A 25,728-nucleotide genomic window follows, 5' to 3' on the forward strand; every position below is an offset into this window, starting at 1 on the left:
TATTGGATTAGCCAGGTCGGTCAAGGGCCATGAGAAGGCTGGAAGTCAGCCATTGCACTTTCAAAGGGACAGGCTTCACTCTGGTCATCATACAGAGGACTGTTCCCAGCCACATGACATAGTATCTGCCTTTGCGAGGCAGGTAGGAAATCTCTTTGAGGCCCTGGTCTAGATAGGACCAGATCCATTGGAATACAGTAGATTTACATTAAGAACCTGTGAATTTCCTTTATGCAGTATGTGCAGCAGTGCATGCTGTCTTGCAAACTGAACTGCACGACATGTAGAGCACCAGAGGCTACAGAGCCTTGTAAGATCCTGATGCTTGACAAGGAGTGCACTCCTTGTTCATTATAGTCATGAGAGAAAATACTATCTTCTGTGGGAGGGATAAGCCAGAGAACACAGAAACACTGCCTTCATCAAATGCTTTAGCTGGAGGGTCACTATATTTCATAATGGTCTTGGTTTTCCATTTGCTAGCAGAATCCTGCCTGAAGCCTTTCCTCATTTGTGGTTACCACCCTGCCTATGGTATTTATCGCAAGTTCCAAGTCCTCAGGATGCTGTCTGACACTGGTCTTTGACCCTAGCTGCTTCACCATCACCAGAGACTACTGTGCTGCCTTTCTCTGTTAATTCTTCCTACTGCTGGGCCATATTTTCATAAGTAATTGTGAGGCCTGGGGCCAAAGCAAAGCAGGGCCTTCTGGGAACTTCTTCTATTTTTGGCAGGTTCCATAAGTGCCTATTTCTAAGTGTTAATAAAGAGAAAAATGGCAACTGGCTTAATCTAGTGGCCATGTAAGCTCCCTTATTATTAATGAAGATGGCAGGTTTACTGACAATTCAATTTCTACAAATAAAGTTTGCTGAAGCACAGCAGGGCCCTGGAAAGTGCAGGAGATAGGGCATAATGCCAGCTTCACCCCTCCCCCCGTAAGGGCCCTGTTTCAGGATCCAGCTCTCACAACTACATCTCTTTCACCATGATCCAGATCTGCACCCCAGCCTAAACGTCTGCCACTGCAGTCTGCATGCATAACTAACGGTTTGACGTGTGGTTCCTACCTTTTGTCCACAAAACAAATATTTTCTGTGGTACACTGTATGGCCAGTATTGCTCCGAACTCTGTGTCAGGTGTCCTGGCTGGTCCATGCACCAAAAAATGTCAGAGCCAGAAGTGAGTCATACTCACCCTACACATCTATCCCCTATCTCACCCGTCACCAAACCCTACCACACCTGTCACAATTCACAGGAGATGTGACACCCCATCTCTTCTAGAGGTATCTATCATCACCCTTGTTCATTGCCACAACTCAACTTGGGGCACCCCTCATGTCGTTAGGTCTGTCACCCAAAGTGCATTGTAAAACCCCACTACAAGTATGACATGTTTTGTAATAACAAATGCATCAAAATATATATTTTATATGAATGCCCATTCATTGACACAACACAAGGAGATGTCAAACAAAAGCACAAGGAACAGAAGGTTGCCTTCATTAGTTTACGTTGCACCCGTGTATTCTGCAGTTGTTTTTTGTTCCTAGCTGTGAAAAAAACCCTTAATTCGGGCACCTCGTCTTCCTTTTAAGGAAATTATTACATATACACATAGAAAAGACAAAGGGGCAGATTCGTGAAAAGAGCGCCACTTTTCTTGCACCCCTTACCACCCCCCTAATGCCATCACGTGTGTGCCCACGTGTGCGCCATATTTAATATACGGCGTATCATGGCAGTAGTTAGGGAACTGGCGTAATCATTTTTTACACTAATCCTGCAAAGCACCCAGAGGCCCATTGAAAACAGTGGGAGCTTCCTTTTAATGCCTGTTCTGAGCAGGCGTTAAAAATGCTGATATAAATGACGCAAAGAAATCTCTTGGATTTCTTTGCACCATTTTTTCGGCCCCCCTCCTTGCATACATTATGCCTGGTGCAGGCATAATGTGGCGCAAGGAGTTATTACAAAGTGGTGCAATGCAAGCATTGTGCCACTCTGTAAATATGGTGCAACGTTTTTCGCCATCTAACCCCACATTAGCGTAAAAACAATACGCTAATGTGTTGTTAGGATGGTTCTTGGCCCTCTTCAATCTGGGTCAAAGTTTTTCTTTTTCCTTTATTTTACTTGATTGACAATTTCCATTTTCATTCCAATGTCTCTTTTAAACTATTTAGATTTCAATGAAATCAGATGACTGTGCTCTTCATATAGGTTGTATCGGGCTGTTACTGTCTGATATTTGTTGCAAGCCTAGTACAGTAAAGCAAATTTGCCATGCCCTATGTACCATAAATCTCCCTGATCCATACAGGGGATACATACGAATATCTTCTTAGTTCTACACAGTACAACATTTTTTACTTTCTTATTACCAGTTTGAAAGTACAACGGTTTTTGGGGTAAATTTGCTGTGGCACCAGCATATATTTCCCGATCTCAGTCCATTGTTCAATGTACCTCCGCCTGGTGCTGGTTTAATTAGTATCATTGCCTATTCTGTGAGGTTTGGTATGCATTAAAGGCGAAGTGGCAGAACAAAGTTTCATTCAATTCTTTAACTAAATGGGTGAGTGATATTTCTAAGGGATCGATGGACAGCAAACTTGTGTGTGCCAAAAAGTAACATCTATGATTGAAAATCTTCGATGCAGATAGCCAGTATCAAGGTATGTGGAATTTTCATTTTTCAAGTTTGTACCCTCCGGATGGACAGAACTTCCACTTTTGTAGGGTTTTTTAGGGGTAGGGTGTGTGGAGGAAATTGGTGTTAACACGCATGCCATGGCAGTTGGCACTTCAAATGTGGTGAACAACCTATTTACAAACAATTTTCTTTATTTTTCATAAAATCAATAAATCAAGTGAATTTCCATTCCTGTAGTTAACTGAAATATTTTCCTTTCTTTGTCTTAGTTGCTGAAGACAACACTTGTTTCAGTGGACAAGCTGCTTTTTTCAAGTCTAGAACGTCTAACAGAAACATATTTACAAGAAACTGGCACATCAGTTCTGATGTGCAATTTTTCTTGCATCGCCCGTGCCCCACCCAACAACACCATGGGTGCGCTGTATTTACAATACGGAGCAGCATGGTGGTCATTAGGACAATAGTGCCAGAATGTTTGACACTATTGTGGCGGTTTGCTGTATTAGCATCAACAATTTTGACGCTAGTGCAGCAAATTACAAGGAGGCCCATAGGTTTCTATTGGTGCATCATTTTAACAAGTGCATTAAAAATGATGCCAAAAATGGTGCAGTGAAATCTTGTTGATTTGACTGTACCATTTTTGCAGGCCTCCTAGCCGGAACGCTCCCCTTGCATACATTATGCCTGGTGCAGGCATAATGTGGTGCAAGGGGGTGCATTGCACCACTTTGTAAATATGGCACAGAAAAAAGCCTTCTTAATAACACATTAACGTTAGCAAAAATGATGCTAATTTGATGCAGGAAGGCGCTAGGGGCTTGTAAATATGCACCTTCACATTTTGTATCAACATCAACCCCTCCTTTACAAAGTAATTGAAATTCTTACACCTGTACTCAATTTCTAACCCCCAACTCAACCACTGATTGGGAATCAGATATAAGTATGTGGAAGCAGAATTCCTCACAATGTAAACAATGAAAGCATTTCCATGGAAATTAGATGGAGTATTTTGATGGAATGTCCTGGGTGAAATGATGCGCAAAAAATTATAAAAGCTGATTCAATTTGTAGCCTTTTTGACTTCTATAAGCATGAGTACACATTTTTAGTATAATATATTTGGCATAATTTAGATGTTGTAACTTAAATCTCTACCAAAGTGTTGCAGTCAGTCTGTTATACTACACATAAGTGCACTAGAAATTAACTAGTATTTGTAGGAAGCTGTAGCTCCACACATTTATTTTGCTTACCTATTCTTGTATATGTATTTAACTTACCCACTTATAAATGCTTGAAAGCCATTTGCCACATTTATTGCCATTCTTAAATTTCACTTTATTTAAGTACTTGGTGTGAGGGTTGATTTTAGGAAGTAAAGGTAAGCAGATTTGTTCACATGGATTGTCTTCTCCATGAACGCTCTTCAGGCCTAAGGCCCAGATTTATCATGATGTCATGCAATGCAGCAAGACAACTTCCTGCAAGATATGGTGAATTCCTGTCCTGTCCTGACCCACTCAGTGCAGCCTAGTGCCAAGGCAAGCATGCTTGCGCTGTGGTGCAAGGGTGTCTGTGCTACAGGTAGGATTGTTTTTGTGCAGGAAGGGCCACCGTCCTTAGCAGCATATGGCCATTGAAACCCAAACACTGGTAACTGTTTGTTTTTTAAACAAGCAATACTACAGCCTATTTAATGTGTTGAAAACATGCCGCAGCAAAAGGCCACTAAGGGGCAGATCCAAAAAGATTTTCCTCAGTCTACATTAATGCTGTTCAGCAACTATTTACATTTTGCACATGTCCTAATTCATATATTGAACTTGCAAGTAGTGAGACAGCACTGAATTCCCACATTTTTCTCCACTGTAAAATCTGTCCTCAGAAAAGGGCCTAGGGTGTGTAGCAGACACCCACGTGGCCCCTTTCCTAGCTTGTATAGCCCATCTCACTTAACTGAAACATTTTTTGAGGATCTTCAATCCATTCTTCACCCATTATTCTCCTTGCGGTACATTACCCTGACCCTAAAGAAACAAACCCAGACAATCCTTTTGTAGTTTCTACGTGATAAATCCCTCACCAGAACACATAGCTCTCCTACCCATCTGCATGGCAACCCTCTTGCTCCTATTCGCTTCCTGAGCACTGTACATGCAACATCATGCAAAACTTCTCCCTCAGACCATGACTTAGCTCATTTTACCAGTACTCAGCGGCAACTGACAACATCCAAAAATGCTCTCTATGAGTATCTGCATCAGGCCCATAGTGATGTCTGCAACCTGCTCAGCTAACTTGCCTTATATGACTTTAATCACAACCTACACTCCACACTAGGAACACACTATCTTTGTGGCACATTCATCATTTGCATTACTAATGACCACCTTTGCATTTTCTCCTAAACGTGCTCTCTAAAAGGCAAGAATACAAAGGTGATACCAAAGTGACCTCTGCGCTGTTCTTGGTCATGATAATTTGGTGTGGGCCTACCAATATGCTACCCTGAGGCCAATAGTTCTCATGGCCAAAAAAGGCTATCCCAAAACTCACACAAACGCCTGCACCACAATAACTTCTCAGAATTGACTTTGTTTATACTTCCACCTTAAAGCTATCAATCTGAAGACCACCATCTTAGTTCTAGTCATAACTTTGCCTTCCCCTTTACATTCTACTTTCCCAAAGATAAAAAAAGCATTCTATACCACTTTCGTTTATGGTTGCATGTTATACTATCAGTTAGAAAAGTATGGTGCTACAATATTTTCACAGCACATATTTAAAAATTGATATTCCGGTATCATATCTCTTCAAGACATCCGCTAGCAAACTTATTGCCACCATAAAGCCTGCCAATCTCCAAGCCCCTCTGATCCATTCTCCCCCTGCATTCCTAAGCCTTTCACAAACTTCTCATGCATTCTTTCATCAGTTTCTCACCTACAGCGTTATTTAGAGTTTGGTAGTCTGCAAGGGGAGTGGAGGGCTTGTGGAAGATCAACCACCAGATTTAGAGGTCTCCACTAGACAGGCAGAGATCGCTATGCCATCAGTAGAGCCACAATCACAGCAGCTTTGTTGAAGGTATTGAAAGTTTACTGAGGGGCATGCTGCTCAGCAAAGTTTGTGGTTCTTCAAAAACAAAGGGGCACATTTCTAACACAGTAATGCAGCGCAGTAAGTAACCTTGCTGTGCTGCATGACAGGTAGAGGGCAGGAATGTGCTGTATTTAAAAGAATACAGTGCATTTCTTCTTTGTCCCTGCACTGTAGCCATATTGGCTGCCTAGCCCCAATGCAGACACCCTTGAAAGATGGTGCAAGTGTGCATGTGTTGGGAGGAAGATTGTTTTTGTGCCGGAAGGGGCAGCTTCATGCACAAAAGCAATCCCCTGTGACATTTCCCCTTTCTATGAATGCTGCAGGATGCAGAACACATAGAAAGAGGAAGTAAAAAAGAGAAATAAGTATATTTTTCCTTGTTACACCTCACCTGGAAAGGCATAGCACTTTGACGCATCTCCAGGTCCAACAAGTTGCGTGGGAACACCCATGTAATACTCATGGAACACCTCTCTGGTGTTGAGTAACACAACACAATGATAGAGATCAAGTTTTACTAATAAATTATTGGCATAGAAGGTAACATATGGCAACTTATAAATCTTCAGTTTAAAAGCCTAACAGAGCAATCAACATGGAAATGTAAAAGATTGTGCGGTTTAAATTGTGGTGGACATTGTAGCTGCCACTCATATTTTGTCATCACGTTTAAAATGAAGGCATTGTGCAATTATAAATGAGTGAATTATTAATCAGATTTAACATGAAAGTATTATTCTCAAGAAGAAAGACAGTAGGAATGAAGTGTATCATCATGTGAATTAATCATACTTATATTGATTAAATGGATTTCATTAACTTGAATTACATGTGTGCAGAAAAATTAATGCATATTTAAATTGTTCTAAATTCATAAATAATGTTTGCAATAAAATAATTTGCTTTGCATATGATTAATTGTAAGGTGTGCAATATGTTTTATAAATATATTAATTGCATTAATGTGCATTCGGGCTTTCTAGGCTCATTCTTGTAGAAGTAGAGGAAAATTATTTGTTTATTTTGTTCCCTCTAACCTGAATTATTTTTCCTAGACTGCTAACTTCATGATGAATGTTCTATTGTATTGTAGACCAAGAGCATGTTTCAGAAGTTTATTATGTTGAAGTATTTTTCTAGCTGTCGAAGAAAACAAGAAACTTGTAGGTCTTATGTGAAGGAATATTAGCATACTTTATTGTGTGTTGTGAGAGAGGATTTTTAGAAAATGTAATATTTGGGCAGAACTGTATAAAATCGTCTAGATGACAATGCACTTTGGCTGAGAAAATCTGGAAATGTTGCAGACTTGGAGGTACCACAGACAGCCATTAGACACTGAAATTGACACACAAAGTGTGCCCACCTGAAGGACCAATCATAAGTATTGTGCATATTTTAAATAGTGAAGAACTTGAAAGTTTGGGAGTTAGTCTCTTTCCCTCTTGCCTCAAAGCTGTCCAGAACTGCTTAATGAATCATCCTGTATGGTGTCCCATAAGGAGAGGTATAATTAAATGTGGTTTCTTGTTTCCTCTGGCTTAATCACTTACACCAGCACATTATTATAGTGAGTTGCCCTATTTTAGATGATTTTTCTCAATTATTTTTGTCTTTCTTTTGTTTTGCCGGCATGTTTGAGTCCGTTCCCACACATGCACATCCCAATTCGTGTTAGAGATAAGAATGGCTCAGCCTTGAAAACTGATTGTTAAAACTGTATTTGGATGATTTGCTTATGTCACCATCTGTTGTTATGAAATTGGAAATTAATGTACATATTATGGTTTTGCTGATTTATGTCATTCTTTTGGGGTGTTTAACAGTATTGATGTTTAGTAGACTAAACAGCTTTAGAAACGTTGGTTAGTCTATGGTTTTCATGTATGTTTATAACTTCGTTTTGCACACCATTTATGTGAGATTGATTTGGGGATTGTAATAAAGCTTTAAAACTTATTCAAATTGGAGTTTTCATTGGAGTTTAAATTGTTGATGGTGTTTGAATTTGTTTATGGCTTAATGTAAATGATTTGTTTTTGTATGTATCTGACTGATACATCCGTCACCAAGACCAAAGATTTAGTCAACCTCTGAAGGTGAGAATAGTGATGTTGTCTCACCTGAGCACTTATGGTTTCTGAATATGAGGCGGGAAGAAGGCCTCCACAAGCACGCCAGCAACAGAGATTTGTGCTGAGTTGCCTTACTCTGGTTTTATCAAGCCACTCATAGCCACACAAGGTGGCCTTGCGTGGCTTAATAATTCACATTTTGGGCTTGTGTCACGCATGCACCATGTTGCATGGTGCAAGAGTGATAGAACCTTTCTCAAACATATGCCCTAAACTCTGAAAGCAGGTGTTGTTTTTGAAAAAACAAAACGTAATTGTCACTAACATGGTGGGTGTTTTCTCTCAGTGTGAGACGGTTATGTTTTGCTTCCCTGTTTGGGAATTCTGAAATAGGCAAACGTATGTCGGAGTGCCTGCCAAAAATAGGGCAGATGGTCTGTGGTCTTTGACTGACAGCATGCTGTCAGCTTGGCCATCGGTCAAATGTTTCTGCTGGCAGAGCCATCAGAAGTTCTCCGGCGATAGCATGGTGGTTCACAAGTCTCTAAACAGAGCAGGCAGACTGACAATTTGGTGGACAGGATACTGTCATGTTGTGGTGGAGTACCTTGTTTGGCAAACTTTAAATAAACCTTTAAGTTGACATCTATCTATATACAGGAGTCTATTTTCAATGCCTCAAATGAACATTAATATTACCTTTATCAAGAAAACTGGCAGCTAAGCCACAGGCCCCTTCAAACAACTGACCTTATCTTTGCTGCACTTTTTCTCTAAGATTTTAAATTGATTCACACTTAACAGACTGTCTGCCAAACTAGCTATATCGTACTTGATCCCCTTCAGAATGAGCTTCAGGCTCTGCAGGTAATGGAAACCGCCCAACAAAAAATCTCTACTTTCAGCATCCCAGCTCACTAGTCTATACTCGTTATATTGATCAAGTCAGCTATGGTTGAAAATGGTCACATTTCCACCAATAGTTAAAAGTTTGCTTTCTTCAATATGTGTGTTGAAATGAATTCTTACACATTTTATTCTTCCCTTACTTTCAAACCACTGAGATGTGACAACTAAAGTGTAAGCAGTTCCTTTAGAGATTTGTGGTACAGAAGCCCTTCTGTAAACCAACAAGGCTAACACCATGCCAAATCCAAGGTTCTCCAACCTCAATTTGAGATGGAGGGAGATGCTCAGTTTTCAACAGCAGAGCAACAGATGTCTTCGCAGTTGAAACACCTATGACACAGCAGCCTACCCCAACACAGGTGTTAGCACGCTTCGCCCTTAGTAAGTAAACTTACAAGGGGACGCGTATAGGTCGATGAATCTTTTGAATCACATGGCGTATCCTAGTCATGCAGTGACTATTGAATCAATAACTAACATAAAAAATCAGGAAAACACTCTATGAAAATCACAATGTTAAACCATACTAATCAAGAATAACCACTACCCAGAAAAGGGTTAACAAGTCTTATTTCCCTATTGCTTACAATTTCTAAATCATCTGTTAGATCAACTTTATTCATATCAACTCTTCATTAATTCATTAGTTAAAAGACAATGGCTCTCATTACGACCCTGGCGATCGGTGTTAAATGGGCGGTAATACCACCAACAGGCCGGCGGTAAAAAAAATGGGATCACAACCATGGCGGAAACCTTCAACATAGACAGCCACTTTAACACTCCGACCGCCAGGGCGGTAGCAACAAACAGTGCAGCGGTCACAGCCAACAGACAGGCGGAAGACAATGTACTGCCCACCCCATTACAAGGCACCAATCCGCCAGCTTTTCCGGGGCGGTACCAACGCCATAAAAAGCACGGCGGAAACTGAACAACGAAGGGGAACCACTCACCTATCGACACTCCACGACGAACCAGAACGCCATGGAGCCCAAATTGCAGATCCTACCCATGTTGGTATACCTACTAATACACCACGAAGTAGAAAGAAGGCGCCGGAGACGATGGTGAGTACTGCACCTAGCACACAGGGGAAGGGAGGATGGAAAAGAGAGTGGCACACATACGCGGCACGCAACACCCCCAGCCCCCACCCTCACCCACAACACCATACACACAAACATATCCAACAACATCACAGACACATCCCCGTCACCCCCTGGAAGAACGCAAGGACCAAAGGAAATGAGTCTAACTAGTGTTATATTGGAACAATCAGATACATCAATAGAAAAGCAAATAATCAGTATACACAAATATTTACATCAAGTACACAAGTCTGTACACTGTCCCTTGAAAATGTACGTGGACCAGTGGTCCCAAAAAGCATGGGCGAAGCCCACACATGACACCTGCCTCTAAATGGAGAGAACACTGAAGGGGCATCAGTTAAAAAAAAAAACAGGCACCTCTGGGGGAGGGGGGGGGGCACCTCAGCCGGAAGATGGCACTACGCCACTGCTCCTCGAGGGGGCTCCATGCCCACTGCCTGGTCCTGGGGAGTGCAAAGCCACAGTCTCACAAGTCTCTCGAGTGGGTAGTTTGCCCACTGCTTGGTCCTGGAGAGTGCAAAGCCACAGTCTCACAAGTCTCCCAAGTGGGTGGTTTGCCCACTGCTTGGTCCCGGGGAGTGCAAAGCCACAGTCTCTCAAGTGGGTGGTTTGCCCACTGCTTGGTCCTGGGGAGTGCAAAGCCACAGTCTCTCTAGTGGTGCCCAGTGATGCTGCACCTGGGATGTGGCAGTTCACATCCTCTCACCTGGGTGTCTGAGCCATGCAATGTACCTGGAACAGGTAGCATGATACTCCCTGGAGGCAGAGCCACACTCCATCCTGCGGTGACTTAGGCCGCAAATTGCTGGTCGTGCCAGTGCTGGAGGTGGTGCCTGTAGTGGCATGTCCAGGGTCCAGGATGTCACCTGCAGTCTCAGACGGCTTCCCACTGGGGATGCTGCTGACGTCCGACAGAGTGGTATCGGCTGGGCACGTGGCAGTGCAGATGGTGGTGCAGGTGGCGGTGGCGGTGGCTGTGGCAGAGATGCTGCTGGTGCTGGCCGTGGTGCAAGTGTCTGTTGTGGTGGATGGAGACACCATACCGTCTCCGGCAACCTCGGGTGGCTGATCCTTGGGGAGGATGCTGCAGCCTGACATTGTGGCAGTGGCGGCGCAGGTGGCGGTGCAGGTGGCGGTCGGAGCAGCGGTGGTGACTGTGCTGCAGGTTGCTGCCATCCCTGATGAAATGGTGGTCATCAGCCCCTCACCAGGAGGCAACGTGCCCTGAGGTGACTTGCCCTTTGTTTTGTGGCCCTTCCCCACCTTGGCAGTCGCTGCAGGGTCCTTGGCACTGTCCTCTCTGTGTTTGGGCGAGGCCTTGCTGGGGGGGGTGGTGTGACTTTTCCCTGCTGGAAGCCGGGCCCTTTTTGACCTTTGCAGGTGGCGGAAAGGGTGGTCCTTCATATCTGTAGGTGGCACACTGGCAGCACTGACGGGTGCCCCCTTCAAGCCTCCTGGACTTGCAGGGACCACAGCGGATGCAGATTTGGTGGCTGAGGTGCTGGGCTGGGATCTAGACATCCTGGCCCTAGAGGAAGGACGGGGGGGAGGTGTAGGGAAGAGGTTAATGTTAGCTAGTAAAAGTTTTTTTAGACACACTGGGATGGGAAGATGGAGAGGGTATGGAGGAAGAGGTAGTGGTTGTAGGAGGTGTACGTCCGCTGAGTTTGGGTGAAGGTGCATGGGCTGGAGGCTGTTGTGAGGTGGATGGCTGTTGAGTGGGTGTGTGCCTGCGTTTGTGTACTTTGGGAGGAGGGCTCACAGACACACTGGGAGAGGACACAGGGGATGTGTGAATGGTGGTGGGGGTGGTGATTGCATGTGAGCGGTGTTTTGTGATGTGCGTGCTGGTGATGGAGGCAGTGGCTGATGATGTAGTGCATGTAGGTGTGAGTGGAGACGACACTGGGAGGGAGGTGGAGGATGTGGAGGAGGGGGGCACAGTGGAGGAAGTGGATGTTGGTATGTTTGCATGGGTATGGTGCTTGAGTGAGTGCCTGTGGGATTTGTGGTGCTTATGTTTTCCTGAGACACTTTTGTGTGTTGATGTGTGTGCATGCTGGTCTGATAGTGTGATTGGAATAGGCTGAGGTAGAGGGGATTGGGTCTGGGTAGTGGAAGTTGGAGGGGGAGGCTGGACACAGGTACAATGGCTGCCATCAGTGCTGAGGCCAGAGCCTTAAATGCTCTCTGTTGGGCCGCCACGCGAGAATGAATGCCTTCCAGGTATGCATTTGTTTGCTGCAAATGCCTCTCAACACCCTGGATGGCATTCAGAATGGTTGACTGCCCAACAGTGAGGGATCTCAGGAGGTCAATAGCCTCCTCACTGAGGGCAGCAGGGCTGACTGGGGCAGGGTCTGAGGTGCCTGGGGCGAAGTAGATGCCCACCCTCAGGGGTGAGCAGGCACGGGAAACTCGCTGAGGGGCTGCGGGGAGGACGGTGCTGGTGGGGGGGTGGTGGCTGTACCTGTTGTTGGGGTGGGAACAGAGGTGTCCGCCACCGCCAGGGAACTTCCATCAGAGGAGGAGTCGTTGTCTCTGGTATCCCCTCATGTCCCCGTCGTGGAGCTCTCCTCGCCCTCCGTCCCACTGGTGCCTTCACCCTCCGTGGATTCACTCTCCTGGGCCATGTGGGAGGCAGCTCCCTCCGTCGCCGGTGCCTCTGCTCCTCCGCCAGATGATGCTAATGCACACAAGGACACACATGGTCAATGCCAGCAACACTACTACCGTTGGCGGACACAACACACAGGGAGTAGCCCTATGCACTAGGCCATGCACTACCAGTTACTAAGAAAGTCACCAGCCCATGGGGTACAATGCCTAATGCTATTAGCTGAACACCTGAAATCCACAGGACCCTGCCCAGTAGTAGATGCCCACTAACACTATTGGGCTAGGAGTGCGTCAGAGCCTGCCCAACAAGGGACCTACACTGTCATGTTCACCCTGGCCTAAGGGCACCCACAGCCCACATCCCCCACCCAGATACTTCCTAAACCACGCAGAGTCAGCTTTATGACACTGTACTCACCCCCTTGTGTCTGCTGTGATGCCCTCAAGTGCCCATCCAACTCCGGATAGGCCACAGCTAGGATGCAGAACATCAGGGGGTCATGGTGCGACAGGCACCCCTTCCATGTTGGGAGGCCAGCCCAAGCTGGGCCTCCGCCGTCTTCTTGCTCCAGCGGCGCAGGTCCTCCCATCTCTTGCAGCAGTGGGTGCTCCGTCTATGATAGATCCCCAGGGTCCGCACTTCCTTGGCGATGGCACACCAAATACCCTTCTTCTGGTGGGCGCTGATCTAGAGGAAAGGTACAGGAGGAAAGGAAATGACTCACCCGTCTGGACCGTCTGACTCATTGCCCACCAGTTCCCAACCATGCCCTGACGCACATACACTGACCATCCTCACATGCAGTCCTCAGCCCCCCCAACATGTGTCTTACATCCACACCACTCCAAACAGGCATTGCCCACGCATCATGCTCACAGTGTACTCACCTGTTTGTCTGGAGGACCATAGAGTAGCATGTACTGGGGGAGGACCCCATCCACCAGTTTGTCCAACTCCTCCACGGTGAAGGCAGGGGTCCTTTCCCCAGACACTCGAGCCATTGTCGCTTCCAGACTGAGGTCACAGCAGCACTTGCAGTGTAGGTCCTCTCCTGTTGAAGGTCAGGTATCAAGTGAGTGAACAGATAGAAAATGGCAGTCACGCCCGCGGCGGGGCGTACCGCCAACACCAGCGTACATGGCCATTGGCTCCTGGAACCCATAGGGCCCAATGATAACCAATGCTGAGTTGCCGGCGGGCTTTGACAGCCTACCGCAACGCAGCACAACGCCAGCGCAGTTACCTCATTTCCCTTTGTCCCTCCTCACAGGTCAGGCAGCCACCATTTCAGGGGGGCACATGGCATAGCACCTAACTGTGTCACAGCACATTTGGGCACATATACAAACTAACTACATCACACACGGATTTACTAACAATACTGCAGATACACTTGTGCAACCTATGTGGTAAATGACCCTATGCTCACTGTTCTCCTCCATAGGCTACAACCGCTGGGGCAGATGATGAGATGGCGGCATCTTCCGGTGTACAGACCCCTGGTGTAACTGTCGACAATGGAAGACAGACACATCATAATCACATACAGACTTGATCATGCCACAATCCAAGACTTGTGTGCCCAATTGGAGCCAGATCTGATGTCTGCTATCCGCCAACCCACAGGTATCCCCCTTCTAGTGCATGCCCTGTCAGCGCTCCATTTCCTGGCAAGTGGCTACTTTCCAACTACAGTGGTCATGGCATCAGGGATGTCTCAGACAATGTTTTCTAACATGTTGACCAGAGTTTTGTCTGCCCTGCTGAAACACATGTGCAGCTACATCGTGTTCCCCAGGTGGAGGATTTGCCCACAGTGAAGGCTGACTTTTATGCCCTGGGACATATCCCCAAATCATTGGTGCCATTAATGGTACACATGTGGCATTTGCCCCCCTGCAGAAATGAACAAGTGTACAGAAATAGAAAAGGCTACCATTCGATGAATGTGCAAGTGGTGTGTTTGGCGGACCAGTACATCTCCCATGTGAATGTCAAGTATCCTGGCTCTGTGCATGACACCTATATTATGAGGAATAGCTGTATTCCTTATGTGATGGGCCAACTCCAGAGGCACCGGGTGTGGCTAATAGGTGAGCCCAAAGTCTGCACACAGTATGAGTAGGTATCTGGGTATAGGGTAGTCCATAAGGGTTACTGTGTGTCTAACAGGTATCCCTCGACATTTGCAGGTGACTCTGGTTACCCCAACCTCTCATGGCTAGTGACCCCAGTGAGGAATGCCAGGACAAGGGCAGAGGTCCGCTACAATGAGGCACATGGCCAAACTAGGCATATTATTGAGAAGACGTTCGGCCTCCTGGAGGCCAGATTCCGGTGCCTCCATCTCACAGGTGGCTTCCTATACTACTCACCGAAAAAGGTGTGCTAGATAATCGTGGCATGCTGCATGTTGCACAACCAGGCATTGAGACGCCAGGTGCCTTTTCTGCAGGAGGATGAGCCTGGTGATGGTCTTGTGGCAGTGGTGGAGCCTGTAAGACAGTGAGGAAGAGGAGGCAGAGGAAGAAGATATTGACAACAGATGAACATCATCGTGCAGTAATTCCAGTGACACACAGGTAAGAGACTGTAACTCCTCCTCACATTTCAGAATACTGTGGGACATTGTACAAGTCAGCCTCTTAACCTCTGTCTATGGACACTGACTGTTCACTTTGGATTTCCATTTTTCAGATCTGGGTACCCCATTCGGCCTTCTGCTATATGTACTGCTGGCCAGCAACTATCATACATTGGTATGAGTGAATGAACACTTACATTGCTATTTGTTACTAATGTTGTCATTATATATTTGTGAAAGATCAGACTGACTCCAGATTGGTTTGTGCTTAAAGGGTGTTTATTTAGGGGCTAATGAGTATAGGGGTATGTGCAGGGGCTCGGGTGATGGTGGAGGAAGGTTGATAGTAGAGTCCAGTCTCTTGGTATCACAGGTGCATTGTCCAGTGGGGCATAGGAAGGGGAGTAATGGCAGTTCAATTGGGATAGGATGACATAGTGGGGCAGAAGGGTGACAATCAGGAGAGTCTTATTTCCTGGCGGGGGTCTTGGCAATGTTCTCTGTCTTCTGCCTGGATCGCAAGGACCGTTTGTGGGGTGTTTCTCCTTCTGCAGGGGGTGGGGTGCTGGTGGCCTGTTGTTCCTGTGGTGGTGTCTCCTGTCAACTAGCGCCGGTGGAGTTGGAAGGCTGTTCCTCGGTTTGGCTAGTGTCAGGGGCCCTTTGTTGTGCCACTGCCTCCCTCATGGTCTTGCCCATGTCAGCCAGCACCCCTGCTATGGTGACCAGGATGGTGTATATTTTGGTGAGGCCATCCCTGATCCCCATGTACTGTCCCTCCTGCAGCCACTGGGTCTCCTGAAACTTGGCCAGTACCGTGCCCATGGTCTCCTGGGAATGGTGGTACGCTCCCATAATGTTGGAGAGTGCCTCATGGAGAGTGGGTTACCTGGGCCTGTCCTCCCCCTGCCACACAGTAGTCCTCCCAGCTTCCCTGTTGTCCTGTGCCTCTGTCTCTTGAACTGTTTGTCCACTGCCACTGACCCCAGATCCCTGATCGTCCTGGGTTAGTGGGGTTGCCTGGGGACCCCGTAGTGGTGGACACACTGCAGATTGACATGTCCTGGGGACAGTGGCATGGGCCTGCTAGGTGGGTGCTATGCTGGTGTTTCCTGAGGGGGGAGGTTCTGTGGTGGTTTGGGACTGTGGCAGGGGAACCGACTGTCCAGAGGTCCCAGATGGGCCAGGCTGGTCATCGTGATCCAGGCGTGCAGAGCTGCAGTCATCACTGTGGGACTCTTCTGTGGGGGGACTGGATATGGCTGGCACCTCTTGTCCAGTGACGTTGGCTAGGGGTCCTGTTGGGATGTAAATGCATTGTTATTGTATCTGTGTGTGCCAGCTTGTGCAATTGGTGTGTTTCCCTGTATTAATGTGCTTGCACTATCGCCTTGGGCCTTGTGTGAGTGGTGATTTTGTGGCCTTGGTGAGTCTCTCTATTGGGCATGCTGTGGTAATGGGTGTCCATGCAGGTCTGTGATGGGTGTCCATGCATTGTTGTTACATTCAGGGCTTGGTATTGGGATGGGGGTTGTGATAGTGGGGTATGTGTGAGTTGGTGGAGTGATGGGGTGAGGGTAGGGGTAGGAGTTAGTGAGGGCATGTAGTAGGGTGGGAGATGTAGTAGTGAAGAGTTAACTTACCAGAGTCCAGTCCTCCTGCTACTCCTGCGAGGCCCTCGGGATGCATAATCGCCAAGAATTGCTCTTCCCATGTTGTTAGTTGTGGGGGAGGAGGTGGGGGTCCACCGCCAGTCCTCTGTACAGCTACCTGGTGTCTTGATACCACGGAACGTACCTTCCCCTGTAGATCGTTCTACCTCTTCCTGATGTCATCCCTTGTTCTTGGATTCTGTCCCACTGCGTTGACCCTGTCCACTATTCGTCGCCATAGCACCATCTTCCTAGCATTGGAGGTCTGCTGCACCTGTGATCCGAATAGCTGTGGCTCTACCCGGATGATTTCCGCCACCATAACCATGAGCTCCTCCTCAGAAAACCTGGGGTGTCTTTGAGGTGCCATGATGTGGTGTGAGTGGTATGTGAGGTGATGTGTGGGGTGATTTGTGGGGTGATGTGTTGGGGTGTGTGCTGTGAGGTGCTTGGATGGTGTATGTGTTATGGTGTTCTGTGCCTCTGGATGATGGTGTGGTCTGTGCTTTTCTCTCTCTCTGCTTCTTCAAAATTGTTCACTGTAAGGGGTTGTGGGTAATGTGGGTGTGTGTTTTATAGTGGTGTGAGTGTGTGGGTATGGTGTGTGTATGTGTGTCAGGTGTGTGTATTTTGAATTGTCCAATGTGGTGTAGTTTTGTAAGTGTGTGTGTATTTTGAGCGCAGTGGTGTGTACCGCCAATGGTTTACCGCGGTTGAAAGACTGCAGCAGTGATTCATGGGTCGTGATACTGTGGATGTATTCCTGTTGGCGTGACGGTGTGGGTTTTGCTATCGCTAGTTTATCACTGACCTTTGGTGTGGCGGACTTGTGTGGGTGTCTGTATAGTGGCGGGTTTCTCTGTGTGGGTCATAATACCCGTAGCAGATTTCCGTCGCCGTCACAGTACTTTGGCGGCCGGCGGCATGGCGGTAAGTGGAATTTACCGCCAGGGTTGTAATGAGGCCCAATATCTCTTAAAGAAAACATATGCGACAAAGCAACACCATATGCTATGAATAGCAGCATTAATAATGTAATTCATCAATTAAGTTTGTCAGTCATTTGTCACCATCAACGTCACCCCTAGAAGCCTACCTAACCAAGATTAGCATTAGCATGGGGGTGTTCATGTGAAAACAATTTAGAGAAAACATGAATTTGGAAAAATCTACCTAAGTGTGGATCTCTATAAACAGCGCAGTTGGTTCCTAGAAGAAAATGCACAAAATCGTCAGTCACATTTTCACAGCTACCTATCCAGGATGGATCAGCAACAAGTCAGTCTTCGTCTTCAGGTCATCAATTAGTCAGCTACGGATCAGGCTCACAGAGTATGAACCCAATATCAGCACCTCGGACAGCGTCTCCTGACGTCATCAATTTTCTCTCCGCAATTCTGATTCTTCGCCCCTTGTCATGACTTTTTATTAGGGTTTCCCAGTCCATCCCCCTAATTGCTAATTGGTCAGTCGGTCAGCAGATATGACTTTAACCTATAGTTTTTGTTTACTGAATCTACTCATTTTCATAAATTTCAAGTTCCACAAAATGGATTGGTTCTTCATGCAATGCCCTCATCATCAGGCCCTTCAGGTATCAAAATTGTTGCATATGGCTCTCCAGTCAGTGCCTCTATTGTTCAAGTCCTGGGAAACTACATTTAGCCTGCTCTACACATAATTGTATCACATTGTCTTCATCATCTCTTGTCCGCCGGTACATTGCAGAAAATTCTAGCTAAGTAACTTGAACTTCGAACGGGTCGAGGCTACAGTCCACGATTTCCAGTCCTTTGCAAGGCGTCCGGGTTCTCCATGTTCAGAGTGTGCGAGGCCTAGTGGAACTAGGCCTTTAGTTCAGCTAAGTAAATAATACAAAACAGAGGTTAGTGTCTCATTATGACATATTACTACGTCTTTCTCACATATTTTCATTATTTTTCCCATTTTCAGTGGTTTTAGTACAGATGGCGACCATACCCCGAGGGCACATTTTTCAAACATGCACATTATTTTTCTATGATTAATTTCTCTATGCATTTTCTCATTAGTAATCGACATATAAATCATTAATAATTTTCTCAAATAGCATATCTGCTTCAACACAGGGTTGCCAAGTCTATGAGCCAGAAACCCAGCATGCCTTTGAATTTACATTGTTGCTGCCCAGCACTGCCAAGCAATGCAGAAAACATTACAAGTGGCCCCACTTATTGTAAGCGTCTCCCTGTGTGTCAGAGCCACTAATTATTTTATACTTCAAAACCAAACTCCCACTTTCGGGTATTTTTATGATATATAAAAAAATGCTGTCTGTCTTCTATAGATTGGCAATCAACTGGCATTCTTATTCTGGAAAAGGAAACTCAGCCAAGTCAAAAGAAGCACTAAAATGGTCCTGGCCAAGCCGGCCGGGATCTCTAAATTCAGAACCCTGCAGTTCACAAGGGAGGTGCAGGTGAGGGCCACCACCGCATCTATGGGATTGCAGGCCGCCCACCACAAATCAAGTAACCGGTAGTAACCTGTGCGTCCCCATTTCCTGTATGTTTGAGCTTTTGTCTGGAATGTTAAGAGTGAATGAAGTAACAGAATGTTGGTGTGTGGGCTGCAGTAGAAGCTAGGAGACAGGCACATTCGGAGGGTGAATGGAGCCCTGACATGACCACCTCCTGTTTCTGCAACCTTAGAGCCTAGCAAGAAATTAAGAATTTACCGCCTACCTGAGTGGCTCCTGACTATTGTATGAAGACCTGCCCTTTAACTTCAACATAACACTTTCGGTCTATTTTCTCATTATCAAATAATGGATTGCTACTAATCAGTGTTTAAATACAATTTGTCAAACATCCACAAATCATGTTTTTATTAATAATCTCAATAAATTAAATAGTTGGACTTTACAGAAACAATTGTAACTACTTCAAAAAGGATCACAGAACTAACCGTGGTTGCGAGCACAGTTCACTGTGAAATGGCTGTACTATCTCTTCTATTTTACCTTTCCATCCACAAGAAATATTCTGGCATTCTCTGCCCATGCATAATATGTAACCGTCAAGGAAAATACTAATTACAGGAAAGAACTATCAGAGCATGAATAAAAAAAGACAGAACATTAGAACTCTGGTAATTGGAAGGAATAACACTCCAATTTTTTTCCTAAATGAAGATTGAAATCATCCTTTTTGTGACTCTGTCTTTTTTCAATGCCGTAAGCTAAAACTGGGATATTGATACTGTTGGGAACAAGAATTAATTAATAGTGGAATTGGAGAAATTGTTTTTTCTTTTTTATTTCTCGTCAGTACAGGGATGGAAATGAGGCATTCGTTCTTTGTAAGTAATGTCACACATTCTTTGTCTGCTCCTAGATGTTCGTATGTTCCTCTCCGATTTGTAAACCTTCCACAATACAATATATAGCTATATTTACTTCGTAATAGCAACTAAGTGGAAAATCAATGTTTAATATGTTACTTGCTGTAAACTGTGTATTACTTTCCCAAGGCTCCAGTCTTTCATTTTGATTCTAAACACTTGACCTCTGAATGCAGTGTTTACAGCGACCGTTTGCAGTGGATGTGGTAATCGATATTATATTTCCTTAATGTCTCTGATGTCGCATCTAAAGCGTGAGGCTCCTTATGTCATCACACTCTGCCTCTCCTTCGCCTCTTCTAGCCTTCCTGAACAATGCATGTTTGTTCAGCCCACATAGTTAGAGAGCGGTTGTTTGTGCCCTAGAGTTAGTGATAACAGGGTAGCTCTTTCTCAGCACCTGCAGAGAACGGTGAAAGGATTTTTAGAGTCCAAAACAAACTGTGTTTACCATTTTAAATTTTTAATTGTGGCAATTTATTAGGCCATCTAGTGCAATCTCACACTTTCGAGTAGCCAATCATCGTAATGTCATAAAGCATCCTCCTTTGATGACCTTGATGTACAAAAGTCCCTAATGTCTACAGGATATGTGTGTCTTTGGTTGACAGCAATCAGGGCAAAAATAGGCAGTAATCTTTTCGAGATTGAGCCAGAGAACAATTTTACAAGAGTATCCTCATGCTAAATACTAGGTCTTGCTCTTTTTAGAGTTTTACCTGAAACCACCTCACCCCCCAGAAAAAGGGTTGGTAACCTAATTACTAAAAGATTTTCAGAATAATTAACACAGGAATACGTTTTTATAGACACTGTTACGTGGGAAAAACAAGGTATGCTTTTGAAATACATAGAGATAGATAGATACGTGTGTGTGAGCATGTGTGTGTCACACACACACACACACCAAAAAATACAAAGATTACAGAGGTTTTAGAAATTCAACAGTTCTAGTAAAACTTATCTCACAACTGCACTGCTAATTACCCCACATAATAGTTTCTTGAGGTCCCTGTAACCTTTGTTTTTTTCAGTGAATTACTAAGGTTTTTTTATTCTACTTCAAATCTGTAACGTCCCTGTAACCTAAATGCGCTAAAACTTCCACAGGAGGGTGGAGATCTCTGCACATAAAGAATGGGACAGGTGGGTAAGAAGACCTCTGAATGGAGGTTAGTGAATAGCATTTGAATGCAGTTTCTGAATGGGCCCCCATAGAAATCTGTGTGCTTTGAAATATTGAAGTACTTGGTATTAACTGAATAACTCTTAATCGAATCCCATTGTTTCTAACAGTGGAAATGGTGACTATTTTCTCAGATTCTTCACTCACAGACTTGTAGTGTGATCCTGGTCCATTTTTTTGGTCGCACAGGAACTCCTGCATTGATGAGTGGAGTGAGTGTGTTATACCATCAACAGAAATCATTATGAATTTGTGGAGCAGGTAGGGAATTGTTTTTCTGAGAGAGATAGTGAAAAAGATTAATACTATTGTCAAGAATGGTATAAGTTTGTTGTTTACAGCCACTTGTAGTAAGGGCCTTAGCTGTAGTGGTTAGGATGCAAATTAAGATAAACAGTTTAGAGTGGTAGGGAGGAAACATTGTTGTGTATATCAAATGCAGCATCCAATGAATAATTGATATTTTGAATATTTTTTAATGACATAAAAGAGATTGCTTCACTGACCACATTTTAGCAGGGTCCCATTTCTCCTTTTGGGTAGAGGAGCATCACCCCCCACCAGCAGCAGAAGCTGCAAAACCTTTAACAGATGAAACAATAATAAACCCCGTTTATTATCATTTCTTTTGTTAAAGGGGAGGGGCCACAGGGGTGAAGAGCGGTGAGGGGAGTGCACTGTGCACTCCCCTCAGTGCGCATGTATCTTTGGCCAGCCATCTCGGGCCGGCCAAACACACATGCGAAGTAGGCTCTCTTCCGGCACTGTGTTGGTGGGCTGGAGAGAGCCTGCACAGCCTCCCAATCTGCCGGGGAGCATCCTGGCTGGGCGCTCCCAGCCATTCCTGATGCTGCGTCAGATTTGGCTGCAGGGCAAGGAGCTTGTGCATTGCGTGCAGCGAGAGGGAGGAGAGGAGCGGCGGGGCGAGGTGCAAGGTAAGTTTTTATGTTTTTTTTTTTTATTACATTTTATACCCCCTCCAACCCAGCCCTGCGCGCTGCACCTGCCCCGCTCCTTGTTTGTGAAGCGAGCTGTGACTGCATTTTAGGAAGTACATCCAGAGAAGGATGCCAGGGAATACAAGAGGAGATTCTCAGAATTTCAAGCAGAGCAGAGCTTTGTGATTTCCTGTTTCTGTGACAAACAGTGGGGAGGTCTGGTTGAAATATGTTATGCACCAAACAGGCCCTTTTGTCGATCCAGCTACCTTCAATTGGAAATTATTGCAGTCTCTGGACTATAAGAGAGATGGGATCAACCTTTGCTCCTTGAAATTCATCTTTATTCAGCATGTATGGCTGCGTTCAGAGGGCCGAGATTAATTTGGGGTATTCTAGTGTTTTGTACAAAGCCAAGGATTTAGTCACTTCTGTGAAGGATGGCTGCAGAATGTAAGATCTTATCCTTTACAAAAGTCTTAGTCGAAAAAATGCATGTTTGACCATGTTGTTTATGTGAGTATGGGGATTTAAAAGGTTTTGACAGAGCAAGAGTCCCACTGTAAATGTGTTCCCATATCCCATTTAGAGATGGAGGAACCACTAATTGGACACTGGTGGAGCGTAAGCCACCGTCCTCCAGCACACAGTCATTGTTAGTGACCCATCTACCAGAAGGGTCACACCTTTACTGGAATAAAATGCCCTTCCTAATAAGGACAGGCCTCAGGATGCAGACTTTGCCCACCTCTGTCCACTATGCGTGGTGGATCTGGGCAGAGAAATTCACCAATGGTCCCTAAACAATGGGAGAAGGCTCCCTGTGCACCAGAGCCAATGTTCTTTTTTGTTTTGCCGAAATTACACCCTCTGAACCTTTGTTGGGGACTTAATTCTGGAAAATTAAACATTATACTGGCTGTCTGCCCAGGAGTGTTTTCTAACTGGCATTTCAGTTTGACAAAAGTGTTCCACCCTTGTCTGTAGAGGTGAGGACCTTTTAATATTGTCAGTTATCCTCTGCTGGGAAGGCAGATGTGAGGGCCTCTAGCAACCCAATGAGGTACCGGGCCTCCAGCCACTGTTTAAATAACTTCCTAATTATTTTCTTCAAAATGAAGCCTAGTGATTTTGTACACTCTATGATAGCCAGTTAGCAGTTGGAGAATCTTAGTAGTGTCTAGCCATGATTGATAGTGTCTGAGTGGGAGTAGAGACAACGAGAAAAAACTCAATTGTCACACAATTTATTTTGAGGTGATGGTGATCCATCCAGACCTGGAAGTTGTCATGGGCCCTTGATAAAAGTTTTTTATTTACATATATACACCATGATGCAGATCCCTAATTATTATATATGCGCTGGGTAATAATTTACATCTGGAGATAGATGAACCAGTCAATCAACTGGCGATATTGTAGAATCCGTGGGAGAGAACTTACATTTGTGTCCAGAATTATGAACAATAGAAGTAACAACGTCCTGTGGAGACTGGGTAATGAAGGCATGGCCAGTGTTGGGTGTCTGACAAGCATAATTGAAGTATCATGAAACGCTGAATGATTTAAGAGCTGTTTAATTTAACTGAAATAGCTATATACCAAACTGAACATTTGGCTCTTCTTTGATGTGTAACAGCACAATTTTGGCAGCACCCCTACACGTTATAGAAGTAACTTAACAATGTAATCAGTATCATACATATTGTGAGCCTTGACCTTATTAACCCATTCGCTGCCAGGCCTTTTCCCCCTCAGGAGCTAGACCTTTTTTTGGCTATTTGGGGCAGTTCGCGCTTAGGCCTTCATAACTTTTTCTCCACCTGAGCTACCCACACCAAATTTGCGTCATTTTTTCCAACATCCCAAATGATTCTAGAGGTACCCAGAGTTTGTGGGTTACCCTGAAGGAGACCAATAAATTAGCCAAAATACAGCGAACATTTTTTTTTTTTTTTTAAATGGGGAAAAAGCGCTGCAGAAGGCGGATTGTGATTTTTTCCCTGAAAATGGCATCAACAAAGGGTTTGTGGTGTTAAAATCACCATCTTCCCAGCTTTCAGGAACAGGCATACTTGAATCAGAAAACCACATTTTTCAACACAATTTTGGCATTTTACTGGGACAAACCCCATTTAAATTTTTTTTTGAGCTTTTAGCCTCGTTCCAGTTAGTGACAGAAATGAGTATGAAACCAACATTGGGCCCGGGAAGCTAAACATTTCTGAAAAGTAGACAAAAATCTGAATTCAGCAAGGGGTCATTTGTGTAAATTCTACAAGGTTTTCCTACAGAAAATAACAGCTAAAATAAAAACAAAATTGAAATTGAGGTAAAAAAAACAGCCCTTTCTCTCCACGTTTTACTCTGTAACTTTTTCCTCCCATGTCATATTTTCAAAAGCAATATACCGTACGTCTGCTGGACTCTTCTGGTTACAGGGATTTATAGGGCTTGTAGTTTCATCAAGATCCCTCAGTACCCAGAGCCAATAAAGGAACTACACCTTGCAATGGGTTTTCATTCTATACCAGGTATACAGTAATTCATTTGGTGAAATATAAAGAGTGAAAAATCGGTATCAAGGATACCTTTGTATTTCCAAAATGAGCATAAGATAAGGTGTTGAGAAGCAGTGGTTATATGCACATCTCTGAATTCAGTGGTCCCCATACTAGCATGTGAATTATAGGGCATTTCTCAAATAGAAGCCTTTTTTACACACTGTCTTACATTTGTAAGGAAAAAATGTAGAGAAAGACAAGGGGTAATAACACATGTTCTGCAATTCTGTGTTCCCCCAAGTCTCCCGATAAAAATGGTACCTCACTTGCGTGGGTAGGCGTAGGAAACGCAACATGGACACATCACATTTTTATATTGAAATATGATGTGTTATTTGGAAAGTACCTAGCTGTGGATTTTGGCCTCTAGCTCAGTCTGCACCTGGGGAAATCTACCAAACCAGTGCATTTTTTAAAAGTAAACATCCAGGGGAAATCAGAATGGGTTGACTTGTGGGGCTCTCACCAGTTTCTCTTACCCAGATTCCTCTGCAAACCTTAAAATCTTGCCAAAAAAACACTTTTTCCTCACATTTCGGTGACAGAAAGTTCTCGAATCTGAGAGGAGCCACAAATTTCCTTCCACCCAGCATTCCACCAAGTCTCCCGATAAAAATGCTACCTCACATGTGTGGGTAGGCCCAGTGCCTGCGACAGGAAATGCCCCAAAAAACAACGTGGACACATCACATTTTCCCAAAGAAAACAGAGCTGTTTTTTGCAAAGTGCCCAGCTGTGGATTTTGGCCTCTAGCTCAGCTGGCAGTTAGGGAAACCCACCAAACCCGTGCATTTTTTAAAACTAGACACCTAGGGGAATCCAAGATGGGGTGACTTGTGGGGCTATCACCAGGTTCCGTTACCCAGAACCCTTTGCAAACCTCAACATTTGGCCCAAAAAACACTTTTTCCTCACATTTCGGTGACAGAA

Source organism: Pleurodeles waltl, chromosome 1_2, assembly GCF_031143425.1.
Source record: "Pleurodeles waltl isolate 20211129_DDA chromosome 1_2, aPleWal1.hap1.20221129, whole genome shotgun sequence".
Taxonomy (NCBI): domain Eukaryota; kingdom Metazoa; phylum Chordata; class Amphibia; order Caudata; family Salamandridae; genus Pleurodeles; species Pleurodeles waltl.